This window comes from Pelophylax lessonae (genome assembly GCF_965119305.1).
Source record: "Pelophylax lessonae genome assembly, chromosome: 4".
Lineage (NCBI taxonomy): Eukaryota > Metazoa > Chordata > Amphibia > Anura > Ranidae > Pelophylax > Pelophylax lessonae.
Genome location: NC_138771.1, coordinates 152,685,676 through 152,709,519, shown reverse-complemented (window position 1 = coordinate 152,709,519; position 23,844 = coordinate 152,685,676). Strand labels below are relative to the sequence as shown.

General features: G+C 44.9%; 1 protein-coding gene across 2 annotated transcripts in view; it reads left to right on the top strand.

Annotated features, from left to right (window-relative positions):
- The first annotated feature begins 548 nt into the window (after nt 1-548).
- IRF5 (interferon regulatory factor 5) overlaps nt 549-23,844 on the top strand; it is an 82,043-nt gene continuing 58,747 nt past the window's right edge. Inside the window, exon 1 of one of the 2 annotated variants that reach the window (XM_082254328.1) lies at nt 549-793. The gene's annotated coding sequence lies outside the window, so the exon portion shown is untranslated. Of the gene's footprint in view, nt 806-23,844 lie in introns of both variants that reach the window. The other variant, XM_082254327.1, reaches the window with a different exon arrangement.

Genomic DNA, 23,844 nt, shown 5'->3' with positions numbered 1-23,844 from the left:
AATGGGAATAGGCTTTTGTGAGCTTTTCAGGTGCCTCAGTGTGAAAGCATTCTTGATTTCAATGGGAATAGGCTTTTGTGAGCTTTTCAGGTGCCTCAGTGTGAAAGGGCTCTGAGAGGTGAAGTAGCCAGCGTGGGTGCACTCATGTGAGCCAATTAACCCAGCAGTATTTGTTTTGAGTATGAGAGGAAACTGAAGTCCACAGAGGAAACCCACACAAGCACGGTAAGAATATGCAAACTCCATGCAGGTAGTGTCCTGGCTGGGATTGGAACCAGTGCTGCAAGGCACAAGTCCTAACCACTGAGCCACCTATTATATAAGTTAGTCCATGCACCATGATTGTGTGGTGCATATGTCTATAGTATATAGTGAAAGGTTTCTCCTCCTAGTTGAGCACAGACACACCTGACCCTGCTGAGCCCTATACCTGCACACACCATAACACTGATGTCAGCCCAGCAGACTGCATGGAGGGAGGATCCATGTCACCTGAAACTCTGTCCTGCCCTCTCACTCTGACAAGAATTTCGAAGCAGGAAGTTCTCCTCCCTCCTCCCCTTCTGCTTTCATAGGCAGCTTCTGCTTTTTGTATTTTGAGGCTTCAGTCATCGTCTTGGAAGTGCTGTCCTTCCTTCCTTCCAGGGAGCTGGCTGGAAGAATGACTTCCCAGGAGAGCGTCCCTTTCTCAGCTTAGAAAAGCCAAGACACACCTGGAGAGCAGATCCTACGGAACAAAGAACGTTACACCTTGCTGGGCTCTGTGTGCGTGGCGGACCACCTGAGAAGTACAGTAAGTACTACAGTAAGTGCCATTTGTTTGTTTTTATGAGCTGGATCATTGTTAGTATACAAAGTCAGTTCAGAAATCCCAGGATTCTGTTGCAGCTGAAAAGAAAATGTCATTTCAGATATAACTGGAGATTCCATGTTACCTTGAAGGGCTCATTAAGACAGGCGCAGTGACCCATCCTTTATTCTTAGCCTCTGTGTGCATCCACCTTGGAGCTGCATGCAGGCAGCCCATAGAAGCGCATGCAGACCAAAAGCTCTATGGACAGTCAGACATGCAGGTAGGAACAGGTGCACAGATCTAAACACAGAAACTGGAGGTGATGTATTTTCTGTGGATTGCTTTTCAGAGGGGCAGCAAGGGCAGTCCTATTCATGTCACTTGGGATGCTGCAGCCGCTGCTTCCAATTTGACAGCCTTGTGGATGCGGGTGTATGTCCCCTGAATTAAGTTCGATTTCGGGGACACACACACACCCGTATGGCTGTGAAATTGGGGGCAGCAGCTATGTCCATGCAGTCGCTGTGTCACAATTGACATGCATGAGCCTGCCTGCATTGGGATGCATGGGACATCTGTGATGTATTTATTCAGCCATGACACCTGGGACTGCTAGAATAGCAGAAGAGTGGGTGCATCTGATAGATTGCAGTCACAGTTCGTCTGACAATTTGTCACCTCCTTCGGTTTTTTAGATGAAGTTTGTTGAGTCAGTTCGTGCCGACAGAGTCACCCACAGATCAAATTCGAGCCATGTATAGCCAAATTAAAGGAGAATGTACTGTCATATTGTAATGCGTGGTAAGCTTTATTGTAAGTCCCTAAAATAGTTCAGTTATGGGAATAGTAGGCAGGATGTATTCACCCCTATATTATTTTTTTTTTTAACTTAGCATAAAACCCCCCCCCCCCCCTCCTTCTTCCTTCTTTTTTTTTTTTTTTAACCTGACAAGTCGCGGTCCATTGTGTGCTACGGGAACCGCTCTAATAGGAGCAACTCAAGTCGCTCCGACTTAGAGAAAGGTTCCTGTACTACTTTGGGGCGATCTTGGAGCGACTTGCATAGACATTCATTATATGAAGTCCGTGCAAGTCGCGACAAAGTCGTGGTGCACGCGACTTCACAGGTCGCCCCCGAAGTCGTGCCGCTTTAGTGTGAACCGGCACTAATGGTTTGAAAAAAAGATCAGGCCGCGGCTGTTTTATTATTGGTATAAATAAATAAAACTCAAACTTTATTTTAAACTTGAAATAACACACTAAGCCCCTGTTCACACTGGGGCGACCTGTCAGGCGACCTGGTCGCCTGACAGGTCGCCGTAGGTCGCCTTCCATAGAGAAGCTGCGGACCTGTTCTAATAGGAGCGACACAAGTCGCTCCGACTTAGAAAAAGGGTCCGGAGCTTCTTTGGGGCGACCCGGAGCGACCTGCATAGACTTCAAGGTTATGAAGTCCGTGCCGGCCGCTCTGAGGTCGCGGGGCGAGCAGCTTGCCGCGACCTATGAGGTCGCCCGGCAAAGTAGCGTTGCCCCAGTGTGAATGGGGCCTTAAACAACCTAGCCACTACGGCTCAGGTTGACAATATAAATAATAAATTTAAATAACATTTTCTAACTATGTACATTTTCCAATCAATAAAACTTACGTCCACCAAAGCACTACGCTAACAGCCCATTCAGACTGGTGCGACACGACTTTGTGGGGCGACCTGTGAAGTCGCGGTGCACCGCGACTTGCACGGACTTCATATAATTTAAGTCAATGCAAGTCGCCCCAAAGTAGTACAGGGCTCCTTTTTCTAAGTCGGAGCGACTTGTGTCGCTCCTATTAGAACGGGTCCTGTACTACTCAATGGCGACCGAGCGACCGCGACTTGTCAGGCGACCAAGTCGCCTGACAAGTCGCGCTAGTCTGAATGGACTGTAAGGCGACCGTGTTTACCAAAAAATAACTGGCCGCAACAACCAAAAGGGAGGGAGGGAGGGGAACGCCGCAGATTCTTTCCTGAGGGATGAAGTGACTTAGAGCCCCCCTCCCGAGGTCGCTCTTAAATAACCCCTCTGGGAACTGGTTAGGACTAGCTGGGCACTAAAAAGCGGGAGATTTGGGCAGGAAGCGGGGTCCACGTGCAAATCTCCCCAGAAACAGCACAAATCGGGCGGGAAGGCTACAGCTGACTTTAAAACTGCCCAGATACACACTAAATTTGAGCGGGAAGCTGAGGGAGAGTGACCCAGAAGTCAAAAGGTCACTGTCCCCAGCTTCAGAGAAGGCTATCCACTATACTACTAGTTCACTAAAGTTCAAACCTTACAAGCTGCCCCTGCCACTATCCCATATAGTAAAAGGGGGCTACTGCAGCCCCTTTTTCTTCCTATTCTTTGTTATCCCTCAGGGAGGGCCTACATGTCCTTACCATCACATCAATGCTCAAATAGGGCTGTGTATGGCCACCTAAAGCCAAGGGATGTTACTTACATTCAGTGCAAAGTGTCCCTTGTGCCAGCTGTCATAGTGGAAATTCAAAGTTCTCTTCCCGGCCAACTATACCCCACAGCCATAATCTTCTGTTGCTGTGGGGCCTAATACCAGTGCTGAACCTGTGACAGACACAAGAGTGTCAGCTATGGGGGGGAGTGGTTCAGTGTGATGTGAGCAGCATGCATGGCTCACCTGTGCTCCAATATAGTGGATTGACCAGCGTGCGCAGAGAGCAAGAATGAGGGGGGAAGCGGGAGAGCGAGTGGAGGAGCGGTGACTCGGGTGCTGTTTGGGAGAGAGGATCCTTCCCCGTTGTATTGGCGGTAATGTCTAAGGTGGCCTTTGAGGATTCTCGGGAGTACTGTGTTGCCAAGAGGGGGAGACGGTTTGGTTGTGGAAAGGAGGAGGCGGCGCTGCATTGAGAAAATGAGTGTCTCTGGGTCTTCTTCAGCCTTGATCAGCCTCTGTCTCCTGTCAGCTTCTGCAAAAGTGCTTCGGCGCTCCTCGGCCCACCTCGGTCCTCCTCTGCTCCCTGATAGTCTCAACTGTCCCTCTGCTGACCTGGAAGGAGTTCTTTACGATTCCCAGGAAGATGATGTTCGAGGACTGTATCCAAACTTAATAACCCTCTATTAGCCCGATCTTGGTTAGTAGAAAGTTTTCCTGGTTAAAGGATTCTCAGACCATCTGGATTCCTGGACTGACATTTGAAAGCACACAGATAAGTGAAACTGACTTTTCCTTTTTTTGTTTTTCTTTTCTTTTTCCAATGCCTACACCTGTGTTTTAAAGCAGTTTGGAGTGGGGTCATATGTCTGGCAATAAGGTCGCTATCTAGTATAGCATTTGGAATATAAGGCTAGAAGCAATTACAAGGCGAAAGGGAGATACATCAGGGCTGCTGGAGGCCTCTGGCTCACAGCCCCAATGAGCGGTAAAGGAAAAAAACAAGGAAGCAGCAGCTAAACTGGAACGGTTTGTACATAATCCATCTCAAAATAATGTGAAAGGGTCGCAACCTAAGATATCTCTGTCACCTTCTGCAACTTTTAAGGGGTTAAGTCAAAGCAGTAAGCCCTCTAAAATGGCTTCAGCACCCTGTACCCCAATTACAGGGTGATCACCTGACCTCTCTGTATTGGAGGCCTCAGTGGCAGAGGAGCCATCTTTGAGAGCGGTATTAATGGCAGTAAAGGGATGTAAATCTGCCCTATCAGAAATGGCCCAGCTAAAAGGTATAAAAGAGAAAATGTCACTCTTCAGACATGATTTGCAAAAGGTACTGGAACGCACTACGGAGCTGGAGAACCGAGTCAGCGGAGTGGAGGATGAAATAAAACCTATGAAACCATAAATGTAGCTATTAAAAGGGAACAGTTGAGAAGCAAAGAGATAAACTAGATTTGGAAAACAGACTAAGGAGGAACAATGTTTGCATAATGGGACTGCCAGAAAGAGCAAAGGGAACAATATGAGAGGGATCGCAAGACCAGTGATCATTTTTTTTTTTTCTAAGGACCGAGAAATAATATTGAGAAATAAAGGAAATTAGGTTTAATGGGGTAAAAATCTCGTTCTTTCCAGATTTCTCTGCAGAGGTACAGAGAACAAGGGTGAGATTTATAGATATCAAGAGGCGGCTGCGGCAGTTAAATATACAATATGCTATGTTATATCTGGTGTGACTGAGAGTCGCTGCACAAGGAGTGGTCCAGTGTTTTTGACACACCTGCCGCTACCACATCATGGTTAAAAAGGAATGAGTGGTCTATATAAATCATGAAATAAGAGGTACAAATCTCAAGATAGGAACTCAAGGGTTTTATATATTGGTTTAGTAATATTAGGATTGGAGTTATGATTTAAGGATGAAGTTGTTTAGAGAGTCACAGGTGTTTTTTTGACACTGACACAAGGTATTTTTATAATTAGCAGTCCTGGCACTTACACGAGTGGAGTATGGAACCGCATTCAATACCCCCAAGGGTTTTTTCTTGGGGGGGGGGGGGTGTTTTTTAAATTAGGATAGAAAAAGCAGATGCACTTATTTGGGATAGAAATTATATATCTATGGGTATAGACCAGGCATGCTGGTCTATACCCATAGAAATTAGAAATAGGATGGGTGGTGAAGTAACGGTCTGTTCGTGGAATGTGACTGTTTCAACCCTTAGGACAATGATGGCGAACCTTGACACCCCAGATGTTTTGGAACTACATTTCCCATTATGCTCCACTACACTGCAGAGTGTATGAGCATCATGGGGATTGTAGTTTAAAAACATTTTGGGGTGCCAAGGTTCGCCATCACTGCCTTAGGCCCCTTTCACACATGGAGTCCGTTGAGATCGGCCTGTCAGTTTTTTATGGCGGATCTAAATGGACGCCCCATGCATCTCTATGGGGCATCGCATGTCAGCGGAGACATGTCCGCTGACATCCGATCTGTCTGACAGATCGAATCGGATGAGAACGGACAGACGGTCCGTTCCCATCCGATTCCCCCTATAGAGATGCATTAGGGCCTTACAGCTGTGTCTCCGCACACAGCGCGGAGACACAGCTGTCATCCCCCTGCTCGGCGTGGGGATCGGCGGATCGATTCCCCCGCTGAGATAAACAGAGTCCACCTGACGGACTCTGTGTGTGAAAGGGGCCTTAGGGTATCGGTACTTTGTCTGCAGGAGACACATTTCAAAGCGTTATGGTTTCTTCAATTAAAACATAGAGGCTTTTCACATCAGTACTACTCAGTGTATACATCATATTCAAGAGGAACAAGTATTTTAATACACAGATCAGTGGGGTTCTTCTGTAGACAAATCAAAGTAGATGAGGGATGTGTGCTTGCGAGTTGTGTCCGTCCCCCCCCCCCCCCCCTTTTTTTTTTTTTTTTTTTTTTTTTTAAGCAGAAGTAATAATTCATCTGTTAGAATTTATAGTTGAGAAACCAAGAGTGCTAGTCTTAATGGTCCGAGATCTCAATATGGTGATGAACACTCAGGTTGATAGATTCCCTTTAGGAAGGAAACCAGAACTGAGCCCTTATACACCATTATACACAGGGCCACTGATAGGGGGGGACCACCAGCCCTCTTGTAGGGGGCTCGAGCACACGGGGGGCCCACACAGAGAGGGGGATTAGTGATGGACAACAAATACAGAAATCTTCCTCCAGCACCTGAATCTGATCTGTCCCTCTCCCTGCTATCAGCTTTTATCTTTTGAGAAAGAGACAGTCGTCCCTCACTAATCCCCCCCCCCCCTCTCTAGTGTGGGCCCCCCTCCCAGCACTTATCTCTGCTCAGGAGTTTATTTGTAAATTGTAACTTTGTTTCTCTCTCTCTGATCACGGAGCTCCAACTTGCCCAGCCTGTATATTTTTCTCATCTTCTTTTTTATTTAACATAGTTTTTTTTTTTTTTTTTTTTTTTTTTTTTTAGATTTAGCAGGAATTATGTGAGTTATGTTATATTTGTGTCTGCTAATAGTGATTTTGTTGTAATTTTTAGCTAAATATATCTTTAATATTTTCTTGGGGGGGCCCTGCCAGGTAGTCTGTACGGGGCCCTGCGATTTCTAACAGCAGCCCTGATTATACATGTTACTCAAAGAGGTGGGACTGAGGGATATCTGGCGTGAACGCTACCCAACAGCCCAAGTCTATTCATGTTACTCTGGTGCACACTTATCACTTTCCAGAATAGACATGGCAATCGGAAACGATACTCTTGTCCCTTTGGTAACAAATGTTAGATATGAGGCTAGGGGATTGTCAGACCACTCCCCTTTGGTCCTGACATTGAGGTAGGGCAAGAGTGGGGCCAGGGGGGAGTGCAAAGTTAACCCTTTTTGGCTACAGTTAATTTCCCCCAAAGACCATATGATAGAATCACTTCAGGAGTTTTTGGAGTATAATAGATTAACAGCAACACATGGTATACTGTGGGATAGCCTTAAAGCCTATTTGTGAGGAATTATAATTCAACTAATATATAAAAGGAAGAAATTCACTAGAGATTGGGAGTTAAATATAATGGGGAAAGTGACTGAGATGGGGAAAAAAAAATGTATATATATATATATTATGGATCCATCACCAGACAACTTTGTTTTTTTTTAACAGGCCCATTTTGAAAAGGGAGAAAATACTGGACACATGCTGGCCCTCCTAGCGAGGTTTCAGAATGTGGGTATGTCCACTGCAATGTCTGTAGAGACACAAGCTGGAAGGGTGACCATGTGTCCAGAAGAAATAGTGAATGTCTTTAAGGATTTTTATGCAGATTTATAAGGTAGTAGAGGAAAATAGAGAAATGGGAGACTTCATACAGGGCCTGCCTATCCCGCAGCTCTCAGAGATAGATAGGGCATCATTGGAAATGCCTGTTACTATTGATGAGCTGCGAGAGGCAGTAAAGGAGTCAGCGAACCATAAAGCACCAGGGCCAGGTGGATTGCTAAATGAGAGATATAGGGAGTATGGAGAAAAAAAGTTGCCAGAGCTGCTGCAGGTGCTGAATGAGGCGTTGGAGAAAGAAGAATTACCAGTGTCAATGACAGAGGCTACAATTTTATAGTAATACCAAAAGAAGGGAAAGACCTAACTCAACCTGCATCATATAAACCAATCTCTTTACTCTGCACAGATGTTAAATTATTGGTGAAAGTATTAGTAATTTGACTAGATAAAATAATCCCAACTTTAATTCACCCTGATCAATGTGGATTAATTCCAGGTAGATCAACAGGGTTAAATGTTAGGATATTATTCTTAAATCAACAAATCCCATCAGAAAAGTTGGGATCACGAGCCATATTATCCCTCGATGCTGTCAAAGCATTTGACAGCATCAAGTGGAACTATCTGTGGCAGGCTCTGTCGCTATTTAATGTTGGTCCCACCTTCATAAACTGGGTTAAACTGCTGAATGCTGGTCCAAGGGCGAAAGTGAAAACTGGTGGAAGATCCTTGGAATACTTACCATTGTTCCGTGGGATGAGGCAGGGGTGTCCATTGTTCCGTGGGATGAGGCAGGGGTGTCCATTGTAACTGTCTCGTTGTGGTGATGGAACCTTTGGCCATAGCCATTAGAACAGCAGAGGGTATAAGAGGTTTTAGAAGAGGATGTGAACCATTCATTGATCACAACAATGGATATTTTGAAAAAATTTGGTTTGTTCTCAGGACTCTCCATCAACTGGGAAAAATCTGTTCTTCTTCCGGTTGATGGGTTGGAGCGAGAGCTACCAGAGAACGCTAGACATCTGCAAGTAGTAAAGAGATTTAAATGTTTTGGAATAGTTATAACCGTTGACCTTAGGTTATATATACTGGAAAACCTAGAACCTTTAAAAAAAAATATTTTGGAATAAAGCGTAGGACGTGGAGCCCCCTTCCCTTATCAGTAGTGGGTCGTTGCAGCCTGAATAAAATGATATGGTTGCCTCAACTGGTATATATATTTTGCTAAATTCCCCAATATGGATCCCTGAAGGGTGGTTTAAGAAGTTGAAAGGCCTTTTTAGGAAATTGATCTAGAGTAAGAGGCAGACTAGAGTTCGCCTGTGAATATTACAGTTGCCGAGAGACGGGGGGTGGGGGGGTTTGGCCATCCCCCATTTCTGGAGCTACTTCTTGGCAGCCCAGTTACAACAAATAGGGGGCTGGGAAGTAGGCAACGATACCACCTGTTATAGCTCACGAGCATTGCTGGCCTTTACCCCACATACATCGTTCATATAGGCAAACTCTTGGGGGGGTCAGTGTTCATCAGCAAAGCTATTGGGGAAGGTATGGTATATAACAAGATCAATATCTGGGTACTCGGGATTTGCAGAGTGTACACCTATTTGGGATAATGGAAATGCAATTGAACTTATGGGAATGGAGAATTTTAGTAACTGGAAACAGAAGGGAGTGATAAGATTAATGCAAATATACAAAGCAGGGATAATGAAGACATTTCAGGAGCTGAAAGAAGAATTTGTGCTCTTGAATAGAGATTTTTATATGTATCTGCTGCTGCGGCATTCGCTGGCAACACAATTTAAGGAAGGAGGACTAGAATGGAGTAGAATCCTTTTGCTGAAAAGTTTGATAGAGGCTACATCTTTAAAAGGGTAGATCTCAGAACTATATAGAAATATACAGGTAAGAGTATTGGATAAAGACTCTAAGCTGTCTAGCAGAATTAAAATGGGAGGAGCATGTGGGGGCAATTAACAGATGCACAATGGGATGGTATAGTAACCTCAATAGATACATTATCCCTCTCAGCAACCCAAAAGCCCACACAGTTTTATAAACTTCATAGAGCATTTTATATGCCCAAAAGACTGTTTTGGTTTGGGGGAAGATCGGATGCATCCTGTCCCAGATGTAAGACGGCAGTTGGGGATTTGATCCACATGTTATGGAGGTGCCCCAAGGTGCATATGGGGCTTTTCCACTGCATGGTACGGCTTGGTATGGCTCGCTTTGGCGCTTTTGCATGAGGGTAAAAAACCTTCAGTATGCAGCTTCCCCCCCACAATCCCCCTAAATACATACCTGAGCCCTATGTTGATCCAGTAATGTGCATGAGAGCAAAGGCCTTCTCGGCTCTCTCCCTCATTGGCTCAGATACAGTCGTGGGAGCCATTGGCTCCTGCTGCTGTCAGTCAGAGCCAGAGAGAGGGGGCAGGGCTGAACTTTTGCTCTGTGTATCTTATGGACACACAGAACGGGGCTCAGGAGCGAGCATGCACAAGTCCCTGGATGAGAAGCGGCTTACTATAATAAGCACTCAGTGTGGGAAGAGCCAGGAGCGCTCTAAAGGTCTCAGCAACCTACTTCATTTGTTTTCATGCGTGCTGTGCTCGTGGGGACCCAGACCTCTCCCCTTTTTATAGAACACGAGTGGCAGTATCCATCATTACGGGGTCCCGATGAGTTGACATCCTGAAGTGGAGCACAGGTCCCAACAACCTTCTTCAACTGTTCCTGTCCCGTTTGCGGGCACCCAGGCCTCTCCCCTTTTTATCATACATTGGGAAAAAGCCGGACCCCAAAAGCCTATGAAACTGCCTAAGGAAGGCAGAAAAAACATTCCTCTTTTAACCCCTTCCCCTGGCCTGGGCAGCTGGACTGCTAACTAAACACAGTAGGCAAACTACCTACATGCAAGTACTCACATACAACCACGTATAGCATAAGGATGTATTCCCTGAATGCACACTTTTTGCGATTAGGGACTATATCCATACTATATTCAAGTTTACGTGGGTACTGGGCGCCCCTGTTTATGAGGCCTTAACAGGATTGTATTAATAAAAACGTTTATTATTAGAGGGGTCCCTTTTTATAAACATTAAAACAAACTGATTCTGGTAAGAAGAACAAAAAAAATAAAATACAGAAATCCGTAAAAAGTACTTGCTAATGGAAGGGTCCTCAGACAGTGTGAGTGTGTTGGAAAAGCACTGGACCAGAAACTTGGAGAGGTAAGGGTTGAGATTCAACTCAAGAGACATCTCTGTGTTACCTGGGGACGGGTGTCCTCAAGTATCCCTGAAGTAGACTCAGAAATGTTGACAAGTGGAGCGTGCCACAGTACTAGTAGGAGTCCAGTTGATTTTCATTGTACATGACAAAAGTGAAAACTTCTTTTTATGTCATGTAGAATAAAAATCTACTTTTACCTTTTCTACATTCCGAGAGTGAAGACCGTGTGGAAAAAATATCCAACTCTAGCTGTTGATAATATTATGGTTTTCTATTCCCTTAAGTTGACCTGGGCTTTAATTACACAGGCCAAACAAAACAGGTTCACGTTAAAGCTTAAGTTTTACCTGACCAAAAAAAAAATACAAAATAAGTGTAATGTGTGTTTTTACGCTTCTATCTTCTAGTTCAACAGAAATCTTCCATCCTCCATTGCATCCCTCCCATTCCACCTGCCATGGTAATCTTCCAGTGCCGTGGAGGTTAATAGAATTTGGACTATGTCCGCCCTTTCCACCCACTTCCTCCATTCATAGAAGCCATACTACAGCTTCTATCAATGTAGCGTTCTCTCTGAGTGGAGACAGCAGACCTTTCAATCATTCTCGACTGTTCTCTTCTTCTTGATGCCCCGATCTGTGGGCAGTACCTTGGCGGCATCACTTTCTTTTCTTTTATTCCAGGGGAGAGGCTTTAAAGACCAGAGCCTGCTTAGCAAAGTAGAAACACGCTCATGGCTGTCCTTGGAACCATGAGCTTTGTTCCATCCTGCTACTGCCAAGCCATTATACTTCCGGTGGTGGCAGTAAAAGGGTAAATATGGACTTCCATAGACTGTATATTTACTTTCCATTCACTCCCACAACATCAGAAGCTAAAGTTAGCCAAATATGGATCGAAATTTGGCCGATTTTTGGCAGGAACTGAATGAATTTCAATCCATGTGTGGCCACTGTGGTTAAACCACCCATTTTTAAAATGTACTAGCATCCACATGCCTATCTGCATTGCATTTACAAACAAATTATTTTTTTTTTCTAAATACCTTATTTTAGATGTCTTAATGCAGGACTTTTGGTCCGGCCACCTAGGCAATGTCTTCAGAAAGCGATTTGCGTGGACTCCTGGGATGTCGGCGTCCTCTATCCCAGGAGTCCATGGAAATTGCTAATACTGAAATCTCACGTAATTTCGGGGGAAGTTAGGAAGGAAGCGGCGTGCAGTGGCATTACTGTGCAGGTGCGAGATCTGGAGGTGCATGCTGGGTAGCTAGCTGCACCAAATCCCGTAAATGAAGGCAAGTGGGCTTTAGATTCCTGCAACAGAAGTGGACCCTGCCTGCTTCAGAGATCAGGTTAGTTTTTAATGATTTAAAAAAAAAAAAAACACGTTACTGACAGTATACAAATGTTACAATAAAGTCATAACAATATTGGGTAGCATTTATAAAATGAATTAGGGGACTGGAACTCCGCTGTAAACAAATTCTGTTCAACCACACTGTCCGATAAAAGCTGATCTGTATATACTGACAGCAGGGAAGTCTCTCCACTGTCAGAATACAATAGCGCAGCACACACCTCAAATGTGTGAATTAAGTCCGTTTTTTTTTTTGTTTTGTTTTGTTTTCAACCTGCAGGTTATGGTATTCATCCTCTGGTATGGTTTGGACTCAGTAGTGGGAGAATTAATAAAGTCCAATTTATACACTTGCGGACCTGCTCGCAGTAGATGCACTGTGAGTGGGCAGCACAGCCAGGCACTACCCGGTATCGCACATGTGCCTGCCCCCTGATGACCTGTGCTGTGATTGGACACAGCAGTAGTTGGCAGCAGATTTCAGCCAATGATTTTGGCTGACACCTGCTGATCAGATGTGTCCAGTCACAGCACAGAGTTCTGTGTTTACAAACACCTAGAACTCTGTGTACAGAGAACTGCAATCTGGCTGTTTCTTCTCTCTCAAGAGAAGGGAGTAAGTCCCGGTTCACATGTATGCGATGACGGATATCGCATGTGATTCGGAGCACACTGCTCTGCCAATCGCATGCGATGTCTGTGCGGTGCGAATTCAGCCATACAGATTGTATAGCTAAATTTGCATCGATTTCGGACACAACTCACACAGGACCCTTTTTTTGCGGTCTGCATCAGAATTGGATCGCATGGGTGTTCACACCTATGTTATCCGATTCGCTTCCGAACTGACAGTTGGCACTGCGATATGTGAACTGACCTGGGGTGTCGTTAACTTTGTATTGACACCCCCAGTGATTTGCATATGGCAGTGTGAACTGCCTGCAAGTTAATTGGGATGCAGGAACCCACAGTGGATTTGCAGGGTTCCCGCATCGCATATGTGTGAACCAGGAAAAAAAACAGCCAGATTAATAAGTAAAAGCAGCACACAGCTAATTCCTTGATTGCCCCTTAAAGTTGACCCCCTTCAAAGCCAGTGTTATTTATACAGTATTATCACTGATCATTCTATTAGTGTCAGTTAGTGACCCTCCCAGCCAGTGTCAGTTAGCACCAGATTTTCCAACACATTATCACAGTCAGACTATGTCACCTTTGAAAACGCCATCTATGACGAAACGCATCGGGTCACGGCGTGCTGATGTCACCCTCACAAGCGTCTAGGAAGTACGGGCGAGCGGAGCCGTCTGGCCGGCAGCTACTTACACTTTTCCCCGCACAATTGCCAGTTCTTGTAGCACAGCGCTGAAAAATGGTCTGGTCATGAGGGGGGTAAAACCTTCCTGTGATTAAATGGAGATTGTGGATACCACTCCATGCTGCAGGCTGTATTTTATATCCCATTCATGAAATGTAAGCTGCAATGTGGAGCTTCTAGTGTCTAAAGGAAGAGTGGTTGAAAATACCAAGCTACCGCACTCCAATTACATATCGGGGGGGTGGTACCAGGCACTAGTGTATCCTTGCCGACTACCAAGTTGTATGCCTCTGGGGGTTCTTGGGCTACGCCAGCCGATGAACAAGGTCACCAGCCCTGCACACGGGGGTACCTTTTACACGGGGCGCGCTCGCCAATGCCCGAGACCAGGTGGAGACTGCAGTCGTGTGACGAATTTAATATTAAGGCTCCGTTCACATCTAGGCGTTTTGGGGCGTTTTTGGGGCGTTTTTCTGCTCTAGGATCAGCTCTCAAAACGCCCAACAAGACAAATCCTATTCATTTCAATGGCCCCTGTTCACATCTGAGCGTTTTGACGCTGTATACAAAACGCCCAACGCTCAAAAAAGTACATGAACTTCTTTTTGGGCAGATTACAGGCGTTTTCCATTGATCTCTATTCAATCTAAAAACGCCTGCACAAAAATCGCGGTAAAAATCGCGGTAAAAAACGCCGCAAAAATCGCGGTAAAATCGCGGTAAAAAACGCGCGAAAAACGCTACGCTCAGGTGTGAATGTAGCCTAAGGTGTTTGTAAAAAAACAAACCGGTTGTACTTACCTGCTCTGTGCAAAAATGTTTGCACAAAACAGTCCTGATCCTTCTGTTCTCAGGGTCCCCTGCCAGCGCTCTGAGCCCCTTGCTGAGTTCCCTCATAGCAGACTGCTTGTTGTGGGAGCACTTGTGCGTGCTCACTACTGAGCTGGCTCTCTGTGTCCATAAGACACAGAGAACACTGGTCTGCCTCGCCTTAACTGGCTGTGATTGACAGCAGCCAATGGTTCCTGTTGCTGCATTTCAACCTATCAGGAGAAAGAGACCCAGGAGAACCTCAGCTCCTGAGCACATCGCTGGATTGGGTTTAGGTAAGTATTAGGGGGGCTAAGGGGCAGCTGGACACTGAAGGTTTTTTACGTTCAGCCTTTACAACCACTTTCTGGCAATTCCCCGACTTGGAGATGAGCTTTCACACTGTGAGCAGTAATATCACACAAGCGACTTGCCCGATGTCCCTACATATTGTAACTTAGATGTTGCATTAGGAAAGACGTGCTCACACTCCACCAGTCCTCTGTTACCTCACTCCCAGTAACCGAATGGGCTTCCCACCGAGCACATAGTGCACACCATATGTGTGCTCATTAACTCCATACTTTGCGTACCTCATGACCAGGCCATAGATCTCCATAACTCTGGTTCGGATCCGGGTACTGTAGTAAACGAACTGATGGGGAGGGAGCCAGACATTAACTCCCTTGTTACCGGAGGACCTATCAGCAGTGTATTGGAACGAACAACCACAAAAACAGTCCCCACCCATTGGCCCTCACCTGTGTTTCAACCAACAGGGTTTACTTGAGTTAGTTACCAGTAAGCCTTATTCGGTGCAATACAGAGAGGAGGTCCAATGGGTGAGGACTGACTTGTGGTTGTTGGTTCCAATAAAACACAATCGATTTGATTTCATTGGAGTGCAGCAGCCTTTTATTTTTATTTTTTTTCGGAGAAAGGCATCACGCACATCCATTGGAAGAGAGGGTGGTCACATGACTTTGCTAGGTCACGCAAGTGGACAGGTCTCGCAAGTGGAACCTGTCCTGTTAAACCGCTGTATGGTCTTGGCCACCATGCTGCAGCTCAGTTTTAGGGTCTTTGCCATCTTTATATAGAGCAACAATTCTTTTTTCCAGATCCTCAGAGTTCTTTGCCATGAGGTGCCATGTTGAACTTCCAGTGACCAGTATGAGAGAGTGAGAGCAAGAACACCAAATTTAACACACCTGCTCCCCATTCACACCTGCGACCTTGTAAAACTAACAAGTCACATGATACCGAGGAGGAAAAATGGATAACTGGGCCCAATTTGGTCATTTTCACTTAGGGGTGTACTCACTTTTGTTTTCAGCAGTTTAAACATTAATGGCTGTGTGTTGAGTTATTTTAAGGGGACAGCAAATTTACACTGTTATATGGGCTGTACACTCACTACTTTACATTGTAGCAAAGTGTAATTTCTTCAGTGTTTGTCACATGAAAAGATATAAAATATTTACAAAAATGTGAGGGGTGTACTCACTTTTGTGAGATACTGTATATAGGTTTCTTTTATGGGTGTCAGGATTGTGAGAAATAGTTTTAGGAATTTTGGTAAGGCTAATATTTGGGGAAATTTTTTACTTGAGAAAAAAAAATGGAAAGATATTGGTGCCTTGGCATGTACTAACTGCATTCCAGAGTTGCATAAAAAAAACATCACCTGGTATTCATCAAAAGAGACTCCTTATTATAAAATGGTGCGTCATAAAAAATGTCATTAAACAAAGGAAAGCTTCATGCAGGTCACATGATGGAATTCCCATGTTGCACTAATTCTGGATTCCTGTAATTGTTGGGAGTCTCCATAGGGACTAAAAATAACACTTCTTTTATCAGGCGTAGTCTCGTCATCTTGTGCTATTGCAGAAACCAGCAAGAATTGAAAGAGTTCTGTCTGCCAAAAAGGTTTAGATGTGTAAGGGGGGTTTCGGTGGTGTGGTACAACCATCCATAGAATACTTTGCTTCTTTAGCCCCTTACCACCCTCCCCAGAATTCCTTCCCACCCAGGGGGTGAGAAGTATCGACAATCATGTGCCCCCCCCCATAATTTTAGGGGTCTCATGGTCGAACGCTGGTCTCACTGGCTACTGATCTTTAGCCCAGTGTGAATAAAGCCTTATTGGCTTCTTTGTCCATCCACAGTCTGGAAATGGTCAAGGATGACCAGAGCTAAGAGGAAGCAGGTTGAATGATAGAGGCCTTCTGCCTTAGGAAATTTAAAGGCAGAAAAAACATCCAGCCCTAGTCCAGGTTTGAAATAATGTATCTGGGTTTCAGACCGCTTGAAACCTGGACACATTATTCAGACAGGACTTTGTGGCTCCCCAACATGCCTGTGGACACACCCTAATTACCCCATGTGGCGCAGATTCCCCATGCTGCCTAGGTCCCCCCTTCCATCCCCGCAGTTCTGTCGGCATTCTTTCTTTGCTCTACTGCTGTGGGCACACAGGGGAATGGTTCAGGATGGTGAGTGGGGAAGGGGTCAGTATATAAATATGTGATTTTCCCCTTCCTTTTCTGAACGAACACGAGTGAGTGATCAGTACCGATCAGTCATTGTGTTTGTTCATAACTGAAGCATAGGAAACTGTTTGCTATACTTCAGTCTGTGACTGAACAGGAAGCCACTCAGCACAGGGCACTTCCTATTCATTCACTGTCCAGTGCAGCTGAGGATGCAGAGAAAAGGACTGGGGCATCTGTTTCAAACGTGTGACATAAAGTTCTGAAATAAAAATAAACTACTGACACCAATTTCTGCTCTACTGACGCCGTCCACTGTCTTACTGACGCCGTCCATGTTTTTAATACATTTTGAAAATGTTTTTTTACATTTATTTATAAGGCCCGTTTCTCATGGAGCGGATTCCGCTCGGCGGACTCTGCCAGCTTAGCGGGGGATGGCTCCGATGATTCCTGCTGAGCCGGCGGATGAGAGGTCTGTCTCTGCTCACTGTGCAGCATGTCAGTTTTCATCAGATCCGACCCGGTGGACGGATGGCGATTATATCGGCATCAGTCTGTTTTTTAAGCAAATTTTGTCAGAGGGAATGACAGACGGGTGTCAGCGGACACATCCCCGCTGACATCCGCCTCTCCATAGAGGAGAATGGATAGCCGCCTAAAGAACAGACAGGCAGACCTGATCGGTCCGATCGTATGAAAGGAGCCAAACAGTATGTATGTGTGTATCTAAAAAAAAAAAAAAAAAAATTACACACACACACACACACACACACACACACACACACACACACACACACACACACACACACACACACACACACACACACACACACACACACACACACACACACACACACACACACACACACACACACACACACACACACACACACACACACACACACACACACACACACACACACACACGTACCGCAACCGACAAATGCACAGGCGTGCTCACAGGCTGGGTGAGGGGAGGGGAAAGGGCTCAATCTGCTCCTCCCCCCCCCCCCCACCCATGCCCCAATCCCTGGTGTGCTGTGCCTCAGAAAAGGGATGTGTGGGTGAGAAATTTGAAGCCCAGGAGCCAGCAGATACATCCTGGATGAAAGGTGCCAATAATGCCTGAGCCTCCATCCACTGTCTGTGTCTGAAGTCCCCCCCTCCTCTCTCCTGCCTCTAAAGTGAGTGCACTAAGGTTGGGGGGATTCTGATGTAAGGGGGCTTTGGTGAGGAGAAACTCCTTTACATCAGATTCTCCCCCCCCCCCCCCTTAGCAAACATACTGCAGTTTAAATCTCTGCATTAAAGCGGAATATTGAATTTAATAGACTTTTCAGTTATATCTTGCTATTTCTGGCTGAGATGTCATAATCACCCGTTTGGGTCTTGTGGTTTTCAATCAGGGATGTTCAGCTTTATGTACTTCCCTTTTCATTTCTGGATGTTGGTTTAGTCCAGATGTACTTGTATGAAAGCAGTGGGGAAGTCCCTTTGTATATTTGCAGATCCTACTGCTGCCATATAAAAATAGGCTTTTTTACTGTGTTTTTTTTTTTTTTCAATTATGGGCCATTTGCTTGTAAAATCCACTAAGGTGGGGAAAGATATTCATTTTTTTATTTATTCCTTAAAGCGCTGTACTTTGTTGGGGCTATACCCATGAATGCAACTCCGATAATGTGCATTTTACAAGTTTCATTCATTCTTTTATAAAATGTGTAGATCTTTAAAAATGTTTGTAAAATCCATTGTAAAGTACTTTCTTAATGTGACAGGCTACATTCACACCAGTCGCACACTTAGGATCCATTTTAGCATGCCGGCTAGTTTTCTTGTGTCAGCAGTTGGGGGGGGGGGGGGGGGGGGGGTTGGGGTGCATTTTTACAGCCTAAGGCACTGTTTTAACTTTAAATGTCAAAATGACATTCATTCTTGTCTGTCTACCACAGTGGAGCTGTCAATGACTTGTCATTTATGATAAACATTAGCGTTTCGAATGTGTATATATAGCTTTATTTTCTAGCTGTGGCCACACACAGTTCAATTTTATTTTTTGATTGATGCAATCCGACCAAACGATCAAAACAATCTTCTATCCATAACTTCCTTTTGTTCCATTTTTTTTTTAACTTGGCTTTGGATTGAATTTGATTAAACGAAATCGACTAACCAGGGCGAGAGAAAACGATTATTATTTTTGCATCTATTGGCAGCTCTGTGGTACAATTGATCAGATTATGAGATTACATATTGGAAAGAGAGATGCAATCAATAAGTTATGACTGTATCGTTACTATGGATCAAAATCTACTTACCTGTGTGTGAAATAATAATTGAATAGGTTTTTTATAGATCAATTACTCCTTGGAAGACCTTGATCGGAAAATAAATTGATAATTTATCCATAGCGTGTATGACCAACGTTGCTTAATTTACAAGCTCTCCATTGTGCACCGCTACTGGAAGGAGGAATGTCCAGTGGCAAAAAAAATAGAAAGAACTTACACAGTTATCAATCAAAAAGCTGCAATGCATTGTTGTTGTAGAGGAGGCCAGGTATATTCTTGTATATCCTGAAATATTTTAGTGGTAAGTAATTGGTCCATTACACACAGTATACTTTGTGGTTCTAAAGCTCAGTTCTGTGGAATACTCCAGCTTGCACGAGAAGTGTAACTTTCACAACTGGGAAGTAGGAAAGGGGATTCAGTGACTTGTGACTCAAGCAAAACATCAATGGTCATAAGTTGAATCAAATTTGCATTGTGCTGCAACTGTTCTTTCAGATGTGAATCCCCTAGAAAACAGAGAGTTTCTCAATGAATCTTCATTTAAAGACCTATCGTAACAAAACTTTTTTATTTTTAAAAATTAGTCGCACAGTATTCTTTTGAGGGAGAACTATGTGTTTTGCTGTTCCAACTGGTGGCCATCTCATCTGGTGGCCATACAGCTCCCTAGAAAATTTAAAGGGGGTACAGGTGAAAAACGCATAACAAAGAGTCCTCCCTGCCTAACAAGGGAGCCGCAAAAAAGCAAAGTGTATTTCTTTTCATACATCACGGGACACAGAGCCATAATTCATAACACATGGGTTTTTTATCCACCTAAAGATGGACATTGGCAACCAATCAGGATGTCCCCCTATATAACCCCCCTCCCACACAGGAAGTACCTCAGTGTTTTTTTTTTTTTGGTTTTTTTTTTAACCAGTGTCTAAAGGTGATGGTCTCTCCACATATTCTTTAAAGAAAGAAGATTATGCTACATACCCCGATCAAAGATCACTGAATCTAAGGGGCTAGCTATCTGATTCATCTAAAAGTCAGAAGACTAAAAAAATGGTACTTGAGCCTCGGGAAGCAGTTACGAGTTTTTGCCTGTAATGCTGTCCTTTTTAGGCACTGGACCCTGGGATCCAGACCCTTGGTAATACCAAAGCCCAAAGGCGCTCCTTGCAGGGTGCTTTACAGGTCCAAGGCCGTGGCCCCTCTAAAAACAAGGGTACCCAGTCCTTGAAGGTCGGCAAGACAACGCTCACTGTGATGGGTGAAGATTGGAGTCCTGTTTTCAAACTGAGTCCTGTGGCAGGACTGGTAAGTGCAATTTTAAAATATTTACACATACAGCAAATGTAAATATTTTATGCACTGTTCCCTTTAGTCCCCATTCACACTAGCGCGACTTGGGCGGTGGGTTGCCTGCCATTGATTAGCACAGGACCCGTTCTAATAGGAGCGACACAAGTCGCTCCGACTTAGAAAAAGGGTCCTGTACTACTTTGGGGCGACCTGGAGGCGACTTGCATTGACTTCAATGATATGAAGTCCGTGCATGTCGCGCCGAAGTCGCGGTGCACGCTGTGCACCGCAACTTCACAGGTCGCCCCAGCAAGTCGCGTCGCCCCTGTCTGAACGGGGTCTGAGGAGATAACCGAAAGAGAGTGCCATGTGGGTCTCTGCATGAGACAATGTATGTTAAGCTATGCAAAATACATCTTGTTAAACATTATTTCTTTGCTTTGCGATCGGCTGTGACAAACCAATTCCGTCTAAGCTGCTCTCAATCCCATGTTGTTGTTTTCACCTTGGCGCGAAAGCGCCAGTGTGTTGGTCTCCTCCCTCAATAGCAAATCTGTAGCGAAGGCACGTGCGCGAATCTTCACCTTTTAAACGGGCGTACGCCTCGGGGGGCGTGCACGTGGACACCACGTAGCCCTCTACGCATGCGCAATACAGCATATCAAGGCACAATTTTAAGGAACTGTTTCCAACGTGCAAGCCTCTGTCAGGGTTAAAGGGGACACAAAGCCGCAGCAGCTGGGTTGCATGAGTCCCTGTGGGTTTAGGTTTACTAGCACAAACAGGTTCTGTATCTTTGGGATAGTCAGTGCTGTGTGTGATTAAGCTGTATAGCTTAGCACAAGCCTTGAGTACACTGAAGTTAGTACCTCAAGTTTGTCTTGCTATAAAGCAATGTCTGCCCGAAAAAGGGCTGGGGGGAGCACAGCTAGAAGGGGCACTGTGATGCCACCATCAGGCCTTCTTAGCCGTGCTTCCTCTGTGTCTACTCCCCCTGAAGAGCCAGAGGTGACTAGCCAATCTGAGTCATTACGGTTGTCAGACCTAGTAGCTACTCCAGGTGCTTCTGCCGCACCCTACGTCACTAAGGATGATTTGATTTGGCATCGGCATTACCCAACCTTGAGGGTAAAATTGCTGGCGTGATTGCAGCATCACAAGGAGGGAGGAAACGTGATAGATCCACCTGAGCTACTCCCTGAATCAGTTCAGGATTGGGCAGAGAATGTGGAAGAAGTAGCTGAAAATTTAAAAACCCAGAGATGGTTAGTTCAATCTCTTACTGAAATGGTCCGGTCTACATACAAATTTCCTCCCTTAGAGACGGCTTTAGTTTTTTCCTCTCTAGGCTCATTGTGCCCTTCTCATAGTTCTCTGACTTTTCCCGTACATCTTCTCTTGGAGCAAGTAATGTATAATGATTGGGACCATCCTGATAGAATTTTTGTTACTCCTAAAACAAAAAAAAAAAAAAAAAATATTGTATCCTATGGAGGAAAAGTTTACCAAGAAATGGAATATACCTACTGTGGATGCTGCCATTTCTTCGGTTAACAAGAGTTTTTAACCTGCCCTGTGGATAATGCCCAGGTTTTTAAAGATCCAGCAGATAAAAAAAAAAAGTTGGAATCTTTACTGAAAGCCTCCTTTGGCGACCGCTTCAGCCATCTGGGTAAGGAACCAAGCCTTCAGGGCAGGGACAGAAAAAGCCCTAGGGCCAGAGATCAGCCAATATTTCCTCTAAGCCTACCTTGTGAAGGGGCACCCCCACTCACTTGGGTGGGGGGAAAGCTGCTTCAGTTCTCAAAGGTTTTGTGGAAACGATCCAGGACAACTGGGTTATCTCCACCATCTTGCAGGGGTACAAACTGGAATTTTGGGTGTTCCCGGTTTGTAAGGTCAAGTATACCAACAGATCCCCTAAAAAGATCTCTCTTTCTGGCGTTGTATGTATTAAAAATCCATTTATTACTGCTATTGCGCTATCCTGGCAGGAGCTGCTGGTAGTTGGGACTTATTTCCCCCCTCAGCGCACACATAGCTAGGCACACAACATTTTCAGCATTCTTCTTCTGGCTCAAAAGATCAGTCTAGGGATTCCTTTTTAGGGTTTTTATTAAAACAGTAAAGGGAAAGGGAGCATAGGATATCCCAGAACTGCAACAACTGTGAAGCTTGAATATTTGCTGATTACAAAATTCAGACTGTATTGCACAACCTCTGAAGGCACGGCACTGTCTTGACTGTATTGCACAACTCCTGGCTGTACTGGACTTGCAAAATGAATATTCTGCGGGACTCCTTGCACTGATAGTGGCCTGCACTCCCTTTGGAAATCAAAGCACCCCACTGTCACTTCTCCTCTGTGGGGGGGTTAATTACTCAACCACAGGATGTTTGGACTTCTTCCCATCAACTTCCTTCTGGCTCAGCTCAGTTTCTGGACAAAGGTTCTTTAGTAGGCCCCCCAGTTAAGCAGGGAGCTCAACGTCTTCACAAGGGCTCCTCTAGCTTGTTCTACCCCAGGGGCAGAACCCCTGCTGGACTGGACCCAGGAACTATGCTCCCTGCTGCCAGGCTTCAGACTACTTATAGGCTCTCCCTTCCCCTTCTGGGCACACCTCCCCAGGAATTGGTTCCATAAATATTTAGGCTGCCTATCCTGCTTTCCCTCCCACTATGCTTCCAGAACATTCTAGAAGATGGAGGGAGTAGTAGAACAGCAGCCTGTGAAACACTGAGCAGCCCAAAGCAATCAACCCCATGCTCCACTCTGCTTCACACTACTCTGAACTAGGAGGGTGTCGCACTGCAAATTCTATTTAGTTGATTCATTCGCAGTAAATGCTGCTAATGTTGACTCTATATTGCTAGAACCGTATAGAAAACTGCAGAGCGATATAGTGGCTGAAGCAGGTTTTATGCTAGATAAACCTTATAATAAGTTAAATAGTGCCATTTTTGAAGAAGTTTCCATCAGTATGAAAAAAGAAAAGACTATTTTTATAAGGCATTTCTCACATCATACTCACTAGAATCATGCTTCATTCGGGTGAGTAATTAGTTAACACAAATGTGCAGCTGCCTGAACATAGTAAACAGAGACAATTTTCACTTATCACTTCAATAGAACCTGGCATAAAAAAAACTTGCATCTGTTCACCAAACCCAAGAGTCACGTTTAGGGCTCTTTCAAACAGGCAGCCAGGGGGTTGGTAAAAACAGGTGACTGAGCTGCTGTTTTACCGCCCCCAGCTGCCCATCCAAATGCTAACGTTACAGCCTGACTGGGCTGTATACATGTCGTGGCAGCAATACTTTTTATAGTGCTGCAGCATTTTTAATTTGGACTGCAGAGTTTGACCAGGGCACCGCCTGTCAAATTTGCCCATTGAGATCCATGGGGCCGCACCGAAACCGAGAGCGAAATGCTTGGCTCACAGTTACAGTGCAGTCCCATAATGTAAAATTGCCATTCAGCAATAATAAGAAAAAGGAAGAAAAAAAAAAGACG